This window comes from Hippoglossus stenolepis, chromosome 3 (genome assembly GCF_022539355.2).
Source record: "Hippoglossus stenolepis isolate QCI-W04-F060 chromosome 3, HSTE1.2, whole genome shotgun sequence".
NCBI lineage: Eukaryota > Metazoa > Chordata > Actinopteri > Pleuronectiformes > Pleuronectidae > Hippoglossus > Hippoglossus stenolepis.
In genome coordinates, this window is record NC_061485.1 from 2,541,890 (window position 1) to 2,553,485 (window position 11,596).

At 44.0% G+C, this 11,596-nt stretch overlaps 1 pseudogene; it reads left to right on the forward strand.

Annotated features, from left to right (window-relative positions):
- The first annotated feature begins 4,939 nt into the window (after positions 1-4,939).
- LOC124851543 overlaps positions 4,940-11,596 on the forward strand; it is a 26,290-nt pseudogene continuing 19,633 nt past the window's right edge.

Genomic DNA, 11,596 nt, shown 5'->3' on the forward strand with positions numbered 1-11,596 from the left:
CACATCTCTGTGTATATGCTTGTTTATGATCCAAAGTTCCTGGATTCACGTCACAAATTGATTTAGTTCCACAATAAAAGTTAAACACATTGAAATCACTTTGAGTTTAAAATCAGGGAGTTTTGTCTTTTGACACAAAAGATCAAAACTGACCTAAAAATGACGGCTTATTGCACTGTGTATGTGGTGGTTTTCATTTTTGACTCCATGGCAGGCGCCTGTAGCATAACAGCAGCACATCCCAGTCAAAGCCTTTGCACCAGTCTATGAGTCAAACACATGGATCATTTCCTCTGTGACAAACCAGATGTAACGAGAAGAAAAACATCTCAGAGAAAAAGTCCTGTTTCTACTTGTCTCTGCTTTAATGCTCAATAAACATCCTTCCACCGACTACCAACCAAGGATCTGTTTTCTTTTCCTCTTGCAAACAAACAGGTGGAAACATCTTCGTCCTTGGCAGGTAAAAGAACAAAATCACCAGTTTGACATAATGAAACAACCAGAAGAAAAGTGAATGTCACATTTACAGTATGAAGAAGAGGTTTCAGATGAAGAGCAGGTTACCCTTAAGTCTCTGAGGAAACTTTTTATGATATTTCATAGAAAACAGATGATTTTATACAAACGCCTGTGCCTCGCACTGCAATGCTTGCTCCTTTGTGGTGTGTGCACCATAATTACTAATTAACTTTAAACCAATTGTAAACCAGGTTGTAATTTAAGAAATGAAATGCCAGTGTATTCAGATGCATGTATTCCCTGTGTGTTGAAATCTGTGATACTCTGAGTTCCTGTAGCAGGAGGGAAGGTTAAGGATCACACATAATATTCTGTTCTAATATAGAGATGGATCAAAGGAGCCAAAGAATGGAAAGACTTTGGGTTTGTTGTCCCAGAATTAAATCTAAATATAAAGGAAAGAACAGCAGATCACAGTATATACAGTTGAGATGTTGGCAATAGCAATGGCATCACAGTGACAGAGCAAAACCAGATTAATCAGCATTGGTATCAGTACAGTCAATCCCATAGCAGAGCAGATACACTGTATGAAACACCAGACACTATTCAGACGACATCACACACAAACAGAAGTCCGGTTCATGTGGATCCTGGCTCTACTGGAGTATCGAGGGCAATGGGAATGGACAAAACACTGTTTAAAAACAGGAGAGAGTCATCGAGAAGCTTTCAGTGAGGCCCAAGCTAAAGCAGGAATTAGAAGCAACATCAACATGACTGACTTGAAAACCATGAGTGGATAAAACAAGATCATCGTGATATGAAACAAAACAAAAAAGGGATGAATGAAAACAATGATTAAAACAGCAGAGAGCAAACAGTCATATCAAGGTGAAGATGAGGACTCACAGGATTAAACACAACAATCATTTAATATCATTCCATCAGTGTGAATGTGGCTCAGGGGAAGAAAGTGTGGAGCATCAGAATATAAAGAGAAAGAGAAAAGCTACAGAAGCAGCTGAGGAAATGTTAAACCCAAAGAATCTGTTCAGTATTGAGGAAGCGAAATATAAAAAGTTTGAGTTTTTAAAAGAAACTGGATCAATGAGAGGATTTAAGTTGAAGGGTTTTTATTTGTCTTCATGTATTTCCGCAGACCAAACACCTGGCACAGTAGGGGCGCTAATGCACCTTGAACCTAGGTGCCACCCTCCATGACAGCAGAAGAAGATCCCCGAGCAGTGGTCCCACACACCTGCACGAAGCTCATATCACTCAGCTGATTGAGGGAACTCAGGGGGAGGAGCTGCTACACGTCACTACAGCAAAACAGCGTTTTAACAGAGACTTTCATTTGAACCAGTTTCACACATGAAGCGAACTGAACGTGTTTCACACTGATTCACAGATTCCCTTCCCGTTCAGAGTCATTTCTCTGAGTCGGCCGCCTCTAGCTCTTCCTGTTAGCGTTAGCATTGATGCGTTGACTCCATTGGTCCAGAGTGCTGTTGCTTTTGTCAGCTCATTAACGCAGCTGCTCTAATTCTTCATATCATTATTAATAACCACACTAACGGTTTCATTGTAGTTTGTGTTCAGCAGCGAGCTGCTAAATACAGTGTGGGGCTGAACCAGTCAAACAAACACGTGTTTCACTGCTCTGAACGGCTTCTTCACATCTTTGTTATGATGGGATTAGTTCTGGCCGCCACATTACAGGAACCATGTCATGTGAAATATTAGTATTATATTTATAATGTAATGTTGCAGAGTATTTTGTGTTAGACAATCACACAACAAAACCAGTGGGGTGCCAGGAAGAGAGTTTCTGTTTGTGCTTATACAGGCCAGGTTTCTTAATGGAGCCCTGATCTTTGGATGAAGCTTCTGAAATGGATGAAACCACGCTGAACCTCCAGCAACACATCCTCACAATATCCACCTTTTCCTGCCAAGTGTAGGGAAGTAACCTCCATATATTCCCCATTCACACAGCATGATGCCCCTGTTAAGCTTGGTTCTGACTTTAACCAGACTGATGGACCTAACAGACGTTTGGACATTATTCCAGTGCTGGGAAAGCATTAACTCTAAACGTGTGTGTGTGTGTGAGCTCATGGAGTCTTGAAATGCTGAAATAGTTTGTGACTTTGACGTTATTGTGGAATCAGAATATTCACAAGTGCAATTTAAGAAATAAGATAAAAGAAAGCATTGAATTGATGTTCAACTGTGATACCGGTCAAATGATAATGTGATGACCAAATGTTAAATATCTTGAGAACTCTCTGAGTCTGATTATCAGAGAAGACGTTAAAAGAACAAGTTCAGGATATTTTCTATTTTTCTTCTCGATGATATAAAAATATTGTGTGTCCATCCACAGCCTGACACTTCTCATGTGTTTGTGCCATAGAGCTCCATCCGCTGGAAATAGTCCCCTCGCCAATGCATTCGTTTTCCTGTGAGCGGCTGTTTCAGGAAGCGCCACTCCACAGGTCACGTGCTGAGTTTCACGTTATAGCCTGAAACTGATCTTCCCATTCTAGAGAGTAAAGCAGCTCTTCATATACACTTAGACAAGTGAAACATCACTGATTATTTTATATTTAATTTCTAACAATAGATCAATTCACCTTGAATCTTACACACTGAGCTTTAAAATGGTCTGTGAGCAACTCTCTTATCTACTGTAAAGAGAGAGAGGAGGAGCCTGAGAACAGGGAAGGTCAGGACTCCATTTTCACCTGGGATGAGCAGGAAGGAAGAAAAGGGAGCAGGTGAGTGTGAACACAACTTTCTGAAAGTTTTACTGTCACACTCCTCACACCTGCTGTTAACATCCGTCTGCTGATCACACCACTCTAAGTTGGTCGCCCACACCTGGTGACAGACGGAGTTTCATGTGGATCGATCCCCAGAGACAGATGTGAACAGCAGGTCTGGAACAAAGAGCCTTCAAAGGACTAATTCACAGAGTTAATCACAGTTTCACTTTTATCTTCATCACATCTGTTCATCATGTTTTAATAACAGAACGTGCTACAGTCACCTGAGTGTGTGTGTGTGTGTGTGTGTGTGTGTGTGTGTGTGTGTGTGTGTGTGTGTGTGTGTGTGTGTGTGTGTGTGTGTGTGTGTGTGTGTGTGTGTGTGTGTGTGTCCTTGCTTGGTATTTTTGGAAGTGTTTTCTTGAACAGACTGGTTTGTCCTGATTCCTATGAGCCACAGTGTTTTTCCTCTCAGACTGAAGAGAGTGGTTATGAGGAGGAAGAGGAGGACAGAGCAGAGTCTCCAGGGTCCAGCTGTGTGTCTCTGAAGAGGCAGACCGGTCCATGGGAGAACCTAAAACTTCAGTAATGGAACCTGAACCTCACACACAAAGTAAGAGACCTGCTACGAACATGTGAAGCTCCAAACTGAATCCTCAGAGAATGAAACTAGTGAATGATGTGTTCTGGAATAAAAACATGTTTGTGTTTGCAGAGGTCAGACCACAGACTGAGAGCAGAGTCTCCAGGGTCCAGCTGTGTCTCTGGAAGAGTGACTGGTCCAAAGAACTTCCTCTAGACTTCAGTAATGAACCTGACCTCACACACAGAGTAAGAGACTGTTTCTACTGTGACCTGCCTGAAGAGGATTTAGTTTCCTCTAGTGTGGCCCCTGCATTAGGACACAGCTTCAATAGTTGGTGACTAATCTCTCAGAATCACTCAAAGAGCTCAGACCCTCCACCAAGAACCAACACGTCCTTATGAAACCACTTTGAGATTCACTAGAGACTCATTTTGATTTGGATCTGCACCAAATTCCACACACTGGTAAACATCAGTCCTCTGAACATGTCTGTGAAAGAGGAACCCCCCGATCTGGTTCAAAGACCACAACCTTCCACCAAGTTTACTTTCTGTAATCTGTCGCTTATAATCCCACTAACGAACCAACCACACACAAACATACTGGTGAAAAACAAAACCTCCCTTTGACAGAAGTAATGACAACCTGTGACCGGGACATGTGAGTTATCAGGAAATGTCTCACAGGGAGAGGAAGAGGAGTCATGTTTGAGGAGGAGCAGTCGTCCCTGCTGTGCTTCGTGTCAGGACGTCCCATGATCCAGTCTCCACCAGCTGTGGACACTGGTTCTGCAGACAGTGCATCACCTCACTGGGACCAGTCTGGTTCTTCAGAGACTCTCCTGTCCCCAGTGTGGACAAAGATCCTGAATAGGAGCTGGAGCTCAGACAGCCGGTCAGAGCAGCACTGTACATGTGTGTCTGCTGATGTCTTCTACTCTGACATCAGCATGTGGTTTTATTTTTGTTCCTTCATACAGCATCAACATTTAACATCGTTATAAAAGCACAAAGTTAAAAAGCTTTTTATTTCTGTAGTTTTTCTGTATCTGATGAAACAATCAGCATTCTCAGGATTCTCTGTCTCTGACATTGTTTCTTGTCTTTCAGCAGATCGTGGTTCGCAGGAGGTTTTAGATGAACATAAGCTCAGTCTGAGGAGGAGATCTGAAACATGTGACTGAAGGAACTGATGAAACAGGAAGTAGAACCTCCTCAACAGGATCTACACTGAGCTCTACATCACAGAGGACAGAGTGAAGAGGTTAATACTCAACATGAGGTGAGGCAGTCGGGAGACGGCTTCCAAGAGGAAGATTCCACGACACTCCCATCAAGTGCTACTTACATCTTTAAAGCCTCTAACTGACCAGCAGAGCAGCATCAGAAAGTCGCCCTGACCACCCAAGGTCACATGCTGAAAACTTTCTCGGTGCAGAAGTTCACTCTGGACTGGGCAGAGGGTTTAGAAACCAAGATGTGGGTCTGCTGACTGTGCTGTTCAGGAGCTGAACCTGGGTGGCACCAGCAGCACAGTCTTCTCACGCTGCTCCATGTTTTCCATCCACAGCAGAAGCTCACGGCAGAGACGCGCTCGCTGTCTGTAAACCTTGTTCATCTTTGACGGCCTGATGAAAGCAGACCTTCTCTGACTTCAACCAGAGGGAGCTTGTGTCTGATGTCACACAGAGGTCATCAGTCAACGCGTTGACAAACCTCATCCGGGGGAATCTGCTTCCTCGGCTCTCGCCTGGATAACCTCCAGACCTGCGGCGCCAATCAGATCCCTCCTACATGTGTTGACAGGTCACAGAAGTACGAGGTCACTGAGGCCCAGAAGGAGGAGTACTTCAGAGGAGATTCAGTGATGAAGAGCTGTGCAGCAGAATCATCTCACACATCAAGACGCCCAGGAGCCTCCACATCATGTGTCAAATCCCCAGTCTTCTGCTGGATCAGTGCTACAGTTCTGGAGCGGACATGTTGACCACAGACCAGAGAGGAGAGCTGCCCAAGACCCTGACTGACCTGTACTGCCACCTCCTGGGGCTGGTTCAGACAAAGAGGAAGAACAACAAGTACGGTGGAGGGACATGGAGACGACCCACAGCAGCTGACGAGCTGACAGGGACGTTCTCCGAAGCTGGGAGGCTAGCGCTTAAACATCTGGAGGAAGGAAACATCATGTTCTACTCAAGAAGACTCGAGCGGTGTGGTCTTAATGTCACAGAGAGGCCTCGGTGTACTCAGGAGTTTGCACTGAGATCTTCAGAAGAGAGTGTGATCTTCCTGAAACTGGGCCCACTGCTTTGTTCATCTGAGCGTTCAGGAGTTTCTGGTTGCAGTCTACATGTTCCATTGTTATACCAAGAGGAACACAGAAGAACTCAACAACTTCTGGGAACATATGGGGACACAGACAGTACCTTCCTCCTGAATGACCTCCTGAAGAGAACCATGAAGAAATCCTCACCAGTACAAAATGGTCATCTGACCTGTTTATTTCGGCTTCCTTCACGGCCTCAGGTCTGGGAGTCCAACCAGAGAGTCTTAGGAGGCCTGCTGGGTCGACAGGAACAATCCAGAGATCATCCAGAGAGTGATCAAATAAATCTGAAGGAGAGATGGAGAGGATGACCTTCTCCTGACAGAAGCATCAACATCTTCCACTGTCTGGATTGAGATGAACGAATTACCTGTCTATCAGCAGATGCAACAGTTCCTGACGTCAGAGAACAAATCAGAGGAGAAAACTCTCTGGAGATCCACTGCTCAGCTCTGGCCTCACATGCTGCAGAGATGCAGAGGAGGTTCTGGGATGAGTTGGACCTGAAGAAGTTCAACACATCAGACCAGGGTCGATGGAGATTGATCCCAGCCGAGGAACTGCAGGAAGGCTCTGTGAGTCCAGACATCAATAACATGTTCAATCAGTGAGATGAGTCGTGCTCTTTCAAATCCACTCAGTGTTAAATGGTTCACTGTTTGGGCAGCATGGTGGGTTGCAGTGGTCAACACTGGAGTGCAGCCTTCTGTGAGGAGGAGGTTCTCCTGAGCTGTCTGCAGTGGCCTTCTGGGTTCTCCAGCCTCTCCACAAACCCAAAAGACATGTAGATCGGAGTTAGGTTGGATTTGAGTCAAATGTGAAGAAATCCTGTAAAGACAGATTCTGAGATATCATGTTCAAGAGGCCATGAACATGTTCTGTGACCTTGACCTTGACCTTGACCACCTGAATTTAATGAGTTCCTCTGTTAGTCTGAATGAACGCTTGGACCAAATTCGAAAGGATTCTTTGAGGCGTTTTTAACAAAAAAGGGGATTTACCAGGTGAGGGTTTCACATGATCACGTTTTGTATGAATGTTGTGTTTTCTGATTTAATTCTCACAGATTTGATATTTTCTTTAATTACAGACTGTGGTTGTGGACTCTCAGAGACTCACTGTGAAGTCGTGGCCTCTGAAGCTCTGAAGTCAGACCCCCTCACATCTGAGAGAACTGATCTGAGCTACAACGAGCTGCAGGACTCAGGAGTGAAGCTGCTGTGTTCTGGTCTGAGAGTCCAAACTGTCGACTGAGACTCTGGTGTCCCAATCCTTCTTCACTCTTCAGACTTTCTTCTTATTGGGTCATTATTTAGTTAAATTGTCTCAGTTCTGCTCTGCTCACTGTCCCTCAGTCATCTGTCACCACCCAGCCTGTCAGTCACGTCCACCCCATCAACTCCATTCACCTGCACTCACCTGCTCCTGATCACTAAGAAAGTGTCAGTGAATAACATGTGGACTGAGGTCGAGCACTGCCCCTCCTCAGCTTTTCAAAAATAAGACACATTCTTATTGAAACACGTTGACAGTTGATAAGTATAGAAAACAAACAGGAAGTGACTGTCAGGAGCCATCTCCTACTTTAAACAGTGTTTAATTACACAAACCTGCTCATGACCAACACAGAGAAGAAGCTGATGAATGAAACAATGGTCCAACATGTCTGATCTGGATATTTATCTTCAGGTCATGACTGACTGAGGTCAGCAGCATGTTGAGAGTCTGTGTTGACATGATGACGATCCACAACAACAGGAGGATACATTCTAATATTCATATTTCTTTATCCAGGTGGGATTTAGCTGCAGACTGTCAGAGATCAGCTGTTCTTCTCTGGCTTCAGCTCTGAGGTCAAACCCTCTCATCTGAGAGACCTGATCTGAGTAGAAACAACGACCTGCAGGACTCAGGAGGAAGGAGCTGTGGTTTTCTACAGAGTCCAACCTGTCGACTGAGACTCTGAGGTCAGTTCACTGACGACCCTTTTGTAGATCTCATATCTATAAAACAGCATTTATACACACTTATCCTATTTAATTTAATTCTAAAATAATTCCTCTTCATACATAACTTGAATCCATTCATTAATTAATCTGTGACATTTTAAATATTCAGCTACTTGTTAAAACACCGAGTTTAAGTTCTGGATTTCCTAAACTGATTCTGGCAGGACAGATCGGGTCCAAATAATCTATTTGTACTGAATCAGGACTCTGCTTAGTCCAACATGTCTGATTTCATATTTATCTTCCATGTTATGAGTCTGTGCTGACATGAATATGTGTCTGTTATTTTCTACACATGAACTCAGTTTAATTTTTACAGTTAAGTTTATTCTTTATCCAGGTTGAAGGAGTGCAGTCTGTCAGAGATCATTGTTCTTCTCTGGCTTCAGCCTGAGGTCAAACCCTCTCATCTGAGAGAACTTGATCTGAGCTACAAAATGACCTGGGTAGTGGACTCAGGAGTGAAGGAGCTGTGTGGTTTTCACAGAGTCCAACCTGTCAACTGGAGACCTGAGGTCAGACATCATGTTTTAATGTTAAAGGTTCAGTGTGTAGAATGTAGTGACATCTATTGCTGAAGTGTCGTGTTGCAGCTGAGTACTGCCTTCAGCCCTGTTTCTTCCACTTTGGGTTCATTTCAACATGAAACCCTTCCTCTGGCTCTCAGGACTTACACGGGGTCGTCCATCTTTGGTCTTTCACCACCAGATCTCTGTCCCACCCTGTACACACGTTGTTCCTCAGGCTCCCTGCACCACTTTCAACTGGTCCAACTGCTGCCTGGGGATCATCGCCACTTCAAGCAAAACATGATCATAGAACTGCTCTCGCCTTTCACACATCAACTGTGGAACATGTTCTGACAAGTGGGTCGGACATTTGAGCTGAAGCAGCAGCAGGAGATTGTCCGGGTCCGACTCGCTCACAGCAACAGGAACATGTGGGAACATTCAGACGAGGGGCGGAGCCAAACACATATCTCCAAGGAGTAACCATGGTTAAGGTTAAGTTATGTTAAGTTACAGGTTCACTGTGAAGGAGTTAGTGACGTTCCAGGTGTCATGAACGAGTCCACTTGTTCACGTGTAATGACTGAACATGTCCAGCAAGATATTTAGAGACATCTAGTGGTGAAGTTACATATTACAAACAACTTGAACCCCCGAGGACACGAGACTTTCAAGCTGTTTTCAGTCATGAACTCTGTAAAAAGGAGGTCTGGACATTTCTGAGTTTGACTTTCACATATGAAGAACGGTGGAGCAGCAGGAGGCCGGACATGACGTATAAACTCTGCTGTGGAAAGATCAGTGTTGTTGTTTGCTAGCTCATCCACACCGAAGGTCGCCCCTCATCACCAAAAGCTCTGGAATCTCCGTGTTTCCGGGTTGACGCCTTCGTCTTCTACGTGTACTGCTCCTCTTCATCCTGAGATGTTTGTGTTCTTCCAGTTTCACGTCCGTCCCACGGCTTGTGTCCTCAACACGCCCACTGGCCTTCAGGAATCCTCTGGACATTCACCTGCTCTATTCTCACATGGACCTACCTGAAACTTTTTTATTAGGAGGCTGCAGAGAAGTTCCAGAAAATGTCCAGAATAACTTGATCAGACTTCAGGTTCAAGAAAACAGAGACAGTGATGTTTAGTCAAAGTCCTTTATTTTCACACATGAACTCAGTTTAATTTACAGTTAAGTTTTATTCTTTATCCAGGTTGAAGGACTGCAGTCTGTCAGAGATCAGCTGTTCTTCTCTGGCTTCAGCTCTGAGGGTCAAACCCTCTCATCTGAGAGAACTGGATCTGACTAAGAACAAGCTGCAGGACTCAGGAGTGAAGGAGCTGTGTGGTTTTCATGTGAGTCCAACTTGTCGACTGAGACTCTGAGGTCAGTTCACTGACTGACTTTGTAGATCTCATATTCATAAAACAGCATTTATACACAATTGATCTCATTTATTCTAATTTAAACATAATTCTCTTCATACATAACTTGAATCCATTCATTAATTAATTTGTGACATTTTAAAATATTCAGCTACTTGTTAAAACACTGAGTTTAGTTCTGGATTTCCTAAACTGATCTGCAGTGACAGAGACCGGGTCCAAATAATCTATTTTACTGAGTTGTACCTGTTTTTAGTCCAACATGTCTGATTTCATATTTATTCCTCTATGTTATGAGTCTGTACACAAGGAATAGCAGGCCCGTTATTTTCACACATGAACTCAGTTTAATTTACAGTTAAGTTTTATTCTTTATCCAGGTTGAGGAGCTGCAGACTGTCAGAGATCAGTTAAGTTCTCTCTGGCTTCAGCTCTTGAGGTCAAAACCTCTCATCTGAGAGAACTGGATCTGAGAGACAACGACCTGCAGGACTCAGAGTGAAGGAGCTGCTTGATCTACAGCAGAGTCCAACCTGTCGACTGGAGACTCTGAGGTCAGTAGATGGTTGAGTCAGTCCACGCTGCTTTCATCAGTATGTTACTAACATTAGTCAGTATCACAGATCCAGAGTTCAGCATTTCAAGCAGGATTTGTGGTTACTGTGGCTAACTTCAGGTTTAGTTTTTTCAGTCCTACGAAGCTCGCTCCACTTCTAACGAGGTAAATCACCATGGTAATCTCTGATGAACGGCTAACCTGCTCCAGGTTGCTGGGAGATCAACCTGCATCAAAGCTCCGCCACTGACCACAGTGACTCTTGTGGTGGCAGTTTCTGCTTAATAATCATACTCTCTATTGTATAATACACACATAACATTGTTCTAGGAAAGTTCAATTAAAACACCTGCAGGTGGGGCTCACCCACACAGCCACCTAGTGTGACGGTACAGAATGAGCATGTGAGCACAGGAGAATCACTTCACTTATACAATCAGAAGCCCCTCTCCCTCACAGGAGCCAAAAGGTATACTTCAGTTCCTTGATGTCTGACCAGGTTGGGCAGAGTTCCTGTCTCAGATCTCCGTCTCACACCCTGGTGTGCCTCTATCTGGTGTGAGACAATCTGTCTCCGAGATCCCCTATCTAGATTTACAACATCAAAAGACTCCAGTCCTGTATACAAATGCAGAGTCTCCCCACCCATCTCTATCAGACACACTAAGTAACCCCTGCAGTGAAGCATTTGCTAAGACAATAACATGCATGGGGTCATAACCACTTATAGTCCCTCTGTAACTCTTGTAATACAGAAACACATTTGTTATCTACTTCTTCTAAATACATATCTGTTCTTCTATTAAACATTACACAAATGCAAAAATCTGCCATTACAACTTCCACTGTTGTGGTACACTCTCCTTAAAGGGACGGATAAGGAAGTTTAAATCAACGCCTGTTTGTCTAGTTGATTCAACTCCACCCAGAATATTCAATCTCTCCAGACTCATCCTGTCACCAAAACACCAGATGCACTCAGTCAGCTTCCTGAAGATA